This window comes from Humulus lupulus, chromosome 5 (assembly GCF_963169125.1).
Source record: "Humulus lupulus chromosome 5, drHumLupu1.1, whole genome shotgun sequence".
Lineage (NCBI taxonomy): Eukaryota > Viridiplantae > Streptophyta > Magnoliopsida > Rosales > Cannabaceae > Humulus > Humulus lupulus.
In genome coordinates this window covers 46350958-46362155 of record NC_084797.1, presented here as the reverse complement: position 1 = coordinate 46362155, position 11198 = coordinate 46350958, and positions in this window count along the sequence as shown.

Here is an 11198-nt window from a genome sequence, read left to right as displayed (position 1 = left end):
CCTACGACAGAGCTTCCTGAGAGGACGCCGATGCACGAGAGGAAGATCGGCCCGAGAGGATGCCTGAGAGTATGGGGTTCAGTCGATTGGGGTTCTCGTGGTTTGGGGTTTGAGGTTTGAGAGAAGAGAGAGGGAGACTTACAGAGGAGAGAGAGGAGTTTGGGTCTGAGAGGAGAGAGTGGGGTTTGTGGTTTGGGGTCTGAGAGGAGAGAGAGGGGTTTCGTTATGAGAGGAGATATCAAGGTTTGGGGTATGGGTCTAAGGGAAAATAAACCATTACAGAAGGAAAACAAAAAATTTGGGGTTTTTTTATTTGGTTTCGCGCAAAATAGAGGAGATGTGCGCAGTTGTATTTGAAAGTACCTATAGCGACGAAAATTTTAATGTTATCGCTAAAGGTGTCGTTGTTATAACCTAATTTTCTCGTAATGTGTCCTCGATGCGAGGATGTCTCCATATGAGGCCACGTCCCGAGAAGATCTCTTCAGTAGCCTATCTCCAAGGTCTAGGATTCTCATCCTCAGACCTGAAGTAGCTGTCAGATGTCAGTCACTGCAGGTATGAACCACCAGAAGATCATTTGAAAAGTTTTTTAGTGAGCCTCGATTATTAGTGGTGTTGAGTTCATACCCTCGACAATCAGCATTTCCCATAGCATTGCTTGACATGGGCGAACATGTGCTGTACCCTGATAGTCAGAGACATGTTCCCCATAAAGGTATGGAACTTTCTGCAATGGGCCCCGTGCAATCTGCCTGGGTCATAGTCTTTATTTAGTGCAGCCATTTTTTTATTAATTCAAAATTAATACCCCAAAATGGGGAAATTTGTATTAATGAGCCTCTATAAATAGGGTTGGAGTATCTCCTTGTAGGAGATTCAGATTTTTAGAGAGAGAAACTCTATAACTCAGTGCAACATATACGCTGCCTAATAACCACCATTGAAGCTTGCTCAAACAAGCTTCAAGCTCGCTAAATATCAGAGACTCATGGACTTGGGCTCTTTTATAGCCTGAACTACGTAAAATCCTTGTGTTCTTTTCCATTATTTTATTTAAACTCTCGGATTAGGTTAAGATGCAAAAACTCTCTTTCCCACTCCCCTTCATATCTAGGGTTTCAAAATTTTGTGTGATTGGCCTTCTAAGCCGGAGTGTCACGGTCGCTCATGGGGCTATGGTGGACATTATCTGAGTGGCCCTCTTTCCACTGCAAGTAGGCGCGAACGCGCGTGGGTGGTAGGTCTATCTTTTGTAGCGTTGAGTGGTTATGGTTCAACACTTTGACTCATCTTTGTGTCCTTTTAGTCCTCTTTGCAAATTCCTTTACATAGTCGTTGTGGTGCGACAGTAGTATCCTTCCCTACGGTGTTGCATGGGCTTGACTTTGGGGTGGGGATTAGTTTGATAGTGGGTCGTGGTCTATGGTTGTGGGTTATTACTAGCGTGGTGCTTTGAGGGTGATGTGGTTCTCTGGGGTGAGACTCATCGATCTTTTTTGTTTGGTTGTTGGCGAAGCCATTTGTCACTAATGTTGTGTCTTGTGTCCTTGTATGTGGTTTTTCTTTATTTATTTATTTTTGTGTGTATTTTGTTTTTTGTTTTAGTCTTTAACATGGTTATTAGTTTGATTTATTTTGGTATTATAACAATGGTGATTTTCATCTTGTTCCGTGGGGACCTTAGCATCTGCCTTTTTGTTTGATCTTTCTCTTCATCAATTCACATTTTTATGGTTTTGCTGGTTCGATTTGGACTACCATTACCTAATTTTTAGATCTTCAAAAGGAGAATACTATTCTATGTGTATGGTTGGGGGTTTATATTCAGTGCTTCCTATTACTGTTTTAGTGTACAATGTTTGTATCTGTCGTAATGCCCCAAAATCCCTAATGTGGTTTAATGGTCGGATTAGTAGGCCGGGAGGACCATAATTGATTTATTATGCTATTAAACTATTATATGCATGCTTATGTGAAATATACTATAATATGATGTTAAATGCATCCATATAGGTTCACATTTGATTATAAGGGTATATTGGTAATTTGAACCGTTGAGGGCATATTTGAATATTTTGGTGCATGTTTGTGATTAATTATTCAGGCCACATTATAATGTGGATTTTTTTGAGCTATTCGGCATGAGACGATCTTTGATTATAAACTATCGGTTTGGTCATAATAGGCTTAAGCTTGGGGCTCGGGGTGAGTTTCAGGGTGTTTTGGTGATTAGAGCGTTACCGAGAATAAAAGGGTAACGAGATTTGAACTATTGGTATTTGAGAATAGCGGGAATTGGAGAGTGTTAATTATGATTAACGAAATAGGTGGAAGATGAAGATTTTACCCTTGGGGATACTTTAGAAGCTTTTAAATGACCTAGGGGCATTAAGGTCATTTGGCATGGATATACATAACTTTATTGGCTGTAGAAACCTGTAGAAAGAACAGAACAAAACAGAGCTTCACCTTCTTCCCCACGTTCATCATTTTCTCTCTTTTCTTCTTTGGAATTTTTGCAGCCAAATTGAGGAATTAAGCTAGGAAACTAATGGTTTGAGCTTATGAACTTGATTCATTCATTGAATGGGATTCAAAACCAGTTTGAGGTGACGGCTAAGGGACTAAAAGATAGATAATTCTCAAGGGTCGTTCTTATATTAATTCTCGCTTGAACCAGAGGTAAGAAAACTACACCCCATATGTGACATGCATGGTTATTCATGAGGCATGTTGAATGTTTAAATGTGGACATGGATTGATTATTGAATGCTTAGCAAATATTGCTCACTTGTGGATGGTATTGACTGAATAGTCAGAATTGGCAAAGGTGTCAGTATCAACTGTGAAGCTGTAACTCATTAGTCAAGTTCAGCAGTGGTACTGGGCACTGGTCACACAGTGCTGACTCATAAGTCAGGAATGACCTTAGCATGTTCAACGCCAGCCAACAAAGATTAGATCTAATCGACATCTGCATTAAATGACTTAGAAGAGCGTTAATGCCAGACCGACCTCAAGTTTGATGAATACTATAAGCGCTTGTCTAGCCAAAGGCTAGTTACTTAGAGCCACGGTGACTATTTAGTCACATGGCTGTGGGTGCTGAGCCCCGTGTTACTTACCCAGCAGTCACTCATCTATTTAAGCTAGTGACTTACTCAGCAGTCACTCATTTGTTTACGCTAGTGACTTACCCAGCAGACACTCATCTGTTTAAGCTAGTGACTTACCCAGCAGTCACTCATCTGTTTAAGCTAGTGGCTTGCTTGTCAGTCACTCATTATGGTTTACCAGAACCTCAAGTATTAAACCAATCATTTGATTAAGAGCTATAAGCTCCTTCATGGTTAATGTAACCACAAAGTGATATTCACTCATCTGTTCAGAGCTATAAGTTTTGTATGATTATCATGATCATCATTTGATATTATATACTTGCATTATTATGTTTTCTTGCTGGGCTTTGGCTCATGGGTGCTATGTGGTGCAGGTAAAGGGAAAGAAAAGCTCATCCAGCCTTGAGTGGAGAGCTTAGGTAGTGCTGTGTACATATGAGGCCGCTTGACCACCACAGCTGAGGAGTTCTCAAGGGAACTAGGGGGTTTAGCCTATTTTTGGGCGGGTTGTAAATTTCAAACCGTAATGACCATTTTGATTTGTAAATAACTTGTGTAATGTTTTGATGGGCCTGTGAACAGTTTTATGTTTTAAATAAATTATATCCTTTCCTTTTGGTTGGTTTTCCACCTTAACCTATTAATAGCACCTAGAAGCATGTTTTTAGCCAAAGAACTCGATTAACGAGTTAAATTCACGATTCAAAGGTCACCGTAACGGTCTTGGGGTAACCAGGGCGTTACTACTTGCTATCAAAGCGTGCCAATGTTTAGGGTTCCTGTACACTGGCTGGGCATGTACACCCATCACTGAAATCAAGCTCGACTCATGGTTTGGTAACTATTTATGTGGTTATATGTTTAACTGCTTAAATATATTATAAATGCTTTACCTGTATACATGAGCACCATGATAAGACTGTGCCCTGGATAATGCATCTTCAGCAACTGTGTGCTAAATAGTACTGAAATTACTGGAACATACTTATTAGTATTGTTGATTGTGAACTATTATGTGATACATGCTAAGTGCTAAATGCTATAATCGTGTATCTATTTGAATATTTGTATGACTGTGGAATATGATAATTATTTGCTTGTTCTTGGACCGTAAGGCAGCAAGAGGTTTAGTTATTACTACCTGACTGACCGTATTGACTATTGTTTCAGCAAGGTATAAGTTGATAAGAATGAATTCTGGGCAGACATAGACATCAGCTGGCCAGAGTGATCAAGGCCAGAATAATAATAATCAGGGTCAAGAGGATGACCAGGGACAGATTCCACAACCAGCCCCTGCAAACTGGCAGCAGTTGTTTAACGATATGCAGGCTACAGTGTTGAGATAGGGAGAAGAACTCTGCCTCCTGAGACAACATCAAGCACCTGCAGTAGCCAATGTATCAGAGGCACCTCCTGTGTCGGTGCCAGCAGCTGCCTGAGGTTGGTAATAAATGGGAGCCTCTCGATGAAAGGTTCAGAAACCTCTAGTTTTTTAAGGTAGTGAAGATCCTGCCAAGGCAGAGCAGTGGATGAGTATGATTACCACCATCCTGGAATTCATGAGGGTGACTGTTAATGAGAGGGTGGCTTGTGCCACTTATATGTTTTGAGAGGATGCCCGAATTTTGTGGGAGGTTATTACCAAGACAAGAAACGTTAATGCCTTAGTTGGGAAGAGTTTCAGACTCTGTTCAATGAGAAATATTATAATGATGCTATCAGGGCGGCAAAGGCAGATGAGTTCATTAGATTGCTTCAAGGAAGTTTGTCAGTGACTGAGCATGCCCTGAAGTTTGATTGTTTGGCAAAATTTTCCATGGAGCTAGTGCCCACTGATGGGACCAGGAGGGAGAGATTTCTCCAGGGGCTATAGCCTAAATTAGCCCAGGATGTTTGTATTACCACTGTGGCTGGGGTTACTACCTATGCACAAGTGATTGAGAAGGCACTCACAGCTGAGAGTGCAGAAAACAAGATCTGGCGAGATAATGCAGCTAGAAAGGAATTTAGGAAGACAGCTTCTCCTTTTGTGGGTTCAAGTAGGGGTGGAGGCTCCAGTGAGTAGAAGAGGAAGGTTCCTGACACCTTCCCAGTTCTAGGTCCTGATAGGCGGTCCCGTGGTATATTAATGGGTCGTCAAGGTGATAGTGAAGCCTGGAAGACTCGTCCTGAATGCCCTAGATGTAAGAGGCGTCATTTGGGAGAGTGTAGGGCAAAGACCTGCTATTTGTGTGGAGCAGTAGGTCATTTTAAGAAGGATTTCCCTAAGGAAAGAAAGGAAGAACCCTAGAAAGCAGACAGCTCAGCCCCAGCTCGAGTGTTCGCATTGACACAAGCAGAAGCTGAGGCTTCTCCCTCAGTAGTTACAAGTCAGATTCTTAGTGCTCGAACCCTTTATAATGTTTTGATTGATTCTGGTGCTACACATTCTTTTGTTGCTACTAGTATTATTGATAGACTATGTAGACCCTGTGATTTTTATGCTATGGGGTTTGGAACTTTATTACCCACTAGGCAGTTGGTAGTATCCAGGAGATGGCACAGATCTTTGCCAGTGACAGTGGAGGGCAGAGAGTTGTCAGTGGACTTGATAGAGTTAGTTATGACTGACTTCGACATGATTCTGGGTATGGATTGGTTAGTGAAGTATGGGGCAACCATTGATTGCAGAAGGAAGATGGTCACCTTTGAGCCTGAAGGTGAGGATCATTTTGTGTTTTTTGGTACCGTGCATGGACCCCGCATACCTATGATTTCTGTTTTGAGGGCTAGGGATTTATTGCAAGGAGGTTGCATTGGATTCTTAGCCAGTGTGGTTGACACCACTCAGGCCATGCTAGTGAGAACAGAAGAGACCAGAATTGTTTGTGAATTCTTGGATGTATTTCCATAAGATTTTCCAAGGTTGCCACCACACAGAGAAATAGAGTTCGTGATAGAACTGGCACCAGGGATGGAGCCAGTGTCTAGAGCACCTTACAGAATGACCACAGCTGAGTTGAAAGAATTGAAAGTACAGTTGCAAGAGCTGTTGGATTTGGGTCTTATCAGACCTAGTTTCTCACCTTGGGGTGTGCCAATTCTGTTTGTAAAGAAGAAGGATGGTTCGCTGATGATGTGTATTGATTACAGAGAACTGAACAAGCTAACAATCAAGAATAAGTATCCTTTGCCAAGGATAGATGATTTGTTTGATCAGTTGCAAGGTAAGACGGTATTCTCAAAGATCGACCTTCATTCTAGTTATCATTAGTTGAGGGTCAAGGAGGGAGATATATCGAGGACTGCTTTTCGTACCAAGTATGGGCATTATGAGTTCTTAGTCGTGTTTTTTGGATTGACTAGTGCCCCAAATGCTTTTATGGATCTGATGAACAGAGTGTTCAAGGATTATCTGGATTAGTTTGTGATCGTCTTCATCGATGATATCCTGGTTTACTCTCAGTTTGAGTCAGAGCATGAGCAACATCTAAGGTTGGTTCTACAGAGACTGAGGGAAAACAGACGGTTTGCAAAATTCAAGAAATGTGAGTTCTGGTTATCTTAGGTATCTTTTCTTGGGCACATTGTCAGTAAGGAGGGGATTAAGGTAGATCCAACGAAGATCGAAGTAGTCAAAGATTGGCCAAGGCCAAAGAATGCTTCTGAGGTTATAAGTTTCATGGAAGGGTTCTCAAAGATTGCTACTTCATTGACCGAGCTGACACGCAAGAATCAGAAATTTGTGTGGTCAGACAAATGTTAGAATAGCTTCCAGGAGCTGAAGCAGAGATTGATTACAGCTCCAGTTCTGAGTCTTCCAACAGATCAGGAGAAGTTTGTGATTTATTGTGATGCTTCTCACAAAAGTTTAGGTTGTGTTCTGATGCAGTCATAGAAAGTAATTGCTTATGCCTCACATCAGTTGAAGGAGTATGAAAATAGATATCCCACTCATGATTTGGAGTTGGTGGCTGTGGTCTTTGCTTTAAAAATAGGGAGGCATTATCTTTATGGGGAGAAGTGTGAAATCTATACAGACCACAAGAGCCTGAAATACTTCTTCACCCAAAAAGATTTGAATATGAGACAAAGTCGTTGGCTGGAGTTAGTAAAAGATTATGATTGTGAGATTTTGTATCATCGAAGAAAAGCCAACGTGGTAGCTAATGCTTTAAGCCAGAAGGGTCCGGGATAGATTTTTGGGGTGAGGCTGATAGCTAGAGAGTTAGCTGGATGATATGACCAGAGCTGGTATAGAGTTACTGGTGGGCAAGTTGGCCAATATTATGCTTCAGTCTACACTATTGGAAAGAATAAACAAGGGTCAGTTGAGTGATCCACAACTGATCAAGATTAGAGAGGATGTTTTTGATGGAGCATCCAGAGATTATACAGTGTCTGATTTAGGCTTGTTGAGATACAAGGGACGGATATGTGTTCCGTTAGACACTGCTTTGAGGCGAGAGATTCTGGATGAATCTCATACTACACCTTACTCTTGGCATCCAGGCACCACAAAGATGTATCAGGATGTGAGATCGTTGTATTGGTGGACGGGATGAAGAGGGATGTAGTGGAATATGTGGCTAAGTGCTTGACATGTCAACAGGTCAAGGCTGAGCATCAGAGGCTAGCAAGGTTATTGCAGCCTCTGGATATCCCAGAGTGGAAATGGGAGGACATCACGATGGATTTCGTGGTAGGGTTACCCAGGAATGTTGGTCAGCATGATTCTATTTGGGTAATAGTGGATCGCTACACCAATTCAGCTCACTTCTTGCCAGTGAGGACTACATATACAGTTGATCAGTATGCAGATCTCTATGTGAGAGAGATCGTGCACCTCCATGGAGCACCGAGGTCGATCATGTCAGATCGGCACCCTACTTTTACTTCCCAGTTCTGGGGGAGACTAAAGAAGGCCATGGGAACACAGTTGAAGTTCAGTACTGCTTATCATCCTCAGACAGATGGGCAATCTTAGAGGACGATCCAGATATTAAAAGACATGCTGGGGGATGTGTGCTGGACTTTGGTGGATCTTGGAGTAAGTATCTACCTTTGATAGAGTTTTCCTACAACAACAGTTATCAATCTACCATTGGAGTTGCACCTTATGAGATGCTCTATGGTAGGAAGTCCAGATTTCCCATTCATTGGGATGAGACAGGTGAAAGGAGATACTTGGGTCATGAGGCAGTTCAAAGGACCAGTAAGGCCATTGAGAAAATTAGAGCTCGAATGCTCGCTTATGTAGATCCCAATTGTAGGAACGTGGAGTTCCAAGTGGGAGACTTTTTCTTCCTTAGAGTCTCGTCATGGAAAGGGATGAGAAGGTTTGGGAAGAAGGGCAAGCTATGCCCTAGATATGTAGGTCCATTTGAGATCCTGGAGAGGATTGGTCAGGTGGTTTACAGGTTGGCCTTGCCACCGGCATTGTCATCTATGCATAATGTGTTTCATGTTTCAGCTCTTCGGAGGTATGTATCTGATGTGACTCATGTCTTGAGTTATGAAGATCTAAAGCTTGAGGCAGATCTTTCCTTTGAGAAACAACCAGTCCAACTACTTGATAGGAAGGACAAGGTCCTCAGAAATAAGATGATACCTTTGGTTAAGGTATTGTGGAGGAACAGCAAGGTCGATGAAGCGACCTGGGAGCTGGAGTCAGATATGCAAAGCTAGTATCCCAAGCTGTTCAGGTAAATTTCGAGGATGAAATTTCTGTAAGGAGGGGATAGTTGTAATGCCCCAAAATCCCTAATGTGGTTTAATGGTCGGATTAGTAGACCGGGAGGGCCATAATTGATTTATTATGCTATTAAACTATTATATGCATGCTTATATGAAATATACTATAATATGATGTTAAATGCATGCATGTGGGTCGACATTTGATTATAAGGGTATATTGGTAATTTGGCCCGTTGAGGGCATATTTGAATATTTTGGTACATGTTTGTGACTAATTGTTCAGGCCACATTATAATGTGGATTTATTCGAGCTATTTGGCATGAGACGATCTTTGATTATAAACTACTGATTTGTTCATAACAGGCTTAAGCTCGAGGCTCGGGGTGAGTCTCGGGGTGTTTTGGTGATTAGAGCGTTACCGGGAATAAAAGGGTAACGAGATTTGAATTATTGGTATTTGAGAATATTGAGAATAGTGGGAATTGGAGAGTGTTAATTATGATTAACGAAATAGGTGGAAGATGACTATTTTACCCTTGGGGAGACTTTAGAAGCTCTTAAATGACCCAGGGGCATTAAGGTCATTTAGGATGGATATACATGACTTTATTGGCTGTAGAAACTTGTAGAAAGAACAAAACAAAATAGAGCTTCACCTCCTTCCTCACGTTCATCATTTTCTCTCTTTTATTCTTTGGAATTTTTGAAGCCAAATTGAGGAATTAAGCTAGGAAACTAAAGGTTTGAGCTTAGGAACTTGATTCATTCATTGAAAGGGATTCAAAACCAGTTTGAGGTGACCACTAAGGGACTAAAAGACAGATCATTCTCAAGGGTCGTTCTTATATTAATTCTCGCTTGAACTAGAGGTAAGAAAACTGCACCCCATATGTGACATGCATGGTTATTCATGAGGCATGTTGAATGTTTAAATGTGGACATGGATTGATTATTGAATGCTTAGAAAATCTTGCTCACTTGTGCATGGTACTGACTGAATAGTCAGAATTGGCAAAGGTGTCAGTATCAACTGTGAAGCTATGACTCATTAGTCAAGTTCAGCAGTGGTACTGGGCACTGGTCACACAGTGCTGACTCATAAGTCAGGAATGGCCTTAGTGTGTTCAACACAAGCCAACAAAGATTAGATCTAATCAACATCTGCATTAAATGACTCGGAAGAGCATTAATGCCGAACCGACCTCAAGTTCGATGAATACTGTAAGCGCTTGTCTAGCCAAAGGCTAGTTACTTAGAGCCATATTGACTATTTAGTCACATGGCTGTGGGTGCTGAGCCACGTGTTACTTACCCAGCAGTCACTCATCTGTTTAAGCTAGTGACTTACCCAGCAGTCACTCATCTGTTTAAACTAGTGACTTGCTTGTCAGTCACTCATTATGGTTTACCAGAACCTCAAGTGTTAAACCACTCATTTGATTAAGAGATATAAGCTCCTTCATGGTTAATGTAACCACAAAGTGATATTCACTCATCTGTTCAAAGCTATAAGCTCTGTATGATTATCATGATCATCATTTGATATTATATACTTGCATTATTATGTTTTCTTGCTGGGCTTTGGCTCATGGGTGCTATGTGGTGCAGGTAAAGGGAAAGAAAAGCTCACCCAGCCTTGAGTGGAGAGCTTAGGTGGTGTTGTGTACATATGCGGCCGCTTGACCACTACGGCCAAGGAGTTCTCAGGGGAACTAGAGGGTTTACCTTATTTTTGCCGCTTAGGTCGGCAGGTTGTAAATTTCAAACCATAATGACCATTTTGAGTTGTAAATAACTTGTGTAATGTTTTGATGGGCCCATGAACAATTTTATGTTTTAAATGAAATATATCCTTTCCTTTTGGTTTGTTTTCCACCTTAACCTATTAATAGCACCTAGAAGCACGTTTTTAACCAAAGATCTCGATTAACGAGTTAAATTCACGGTTCAAAGTTCACCGTAACGGTCTTGGGGTAACCGGGGCTTTAGATCTGTCCTTGGGAGTAGCTTTGTTATTTGGTTTGCTGCTCCAACAATAGTGTAACCGACTTTATTTGTTGTATTTGAGTCATCTCTGTTGTTAGATTTATGTAGCTCTTTGAGTAATTACCTCACCTATAGGAATTTGATCATTTTTAACAATTGAATAATAAGTCTTTCTCCTTATAAAGAAAGATGTAATTTTTTACAAAACATTGTTAATTTTTTAATTTGATTTCTTAAGAAATAAAAAGTATAAACACGACACAAAATTTAGTAAAATAACTACTGAGTACATAATATACAAACATTCCAAAATTCATAATACAAAATGTTGTCCGTGTTTTCACCAAAGGACACGTGGCATTATGAAACCGGTATGGGTAGGGCACGTGCCGAAGAGGCATGCCTCTTCA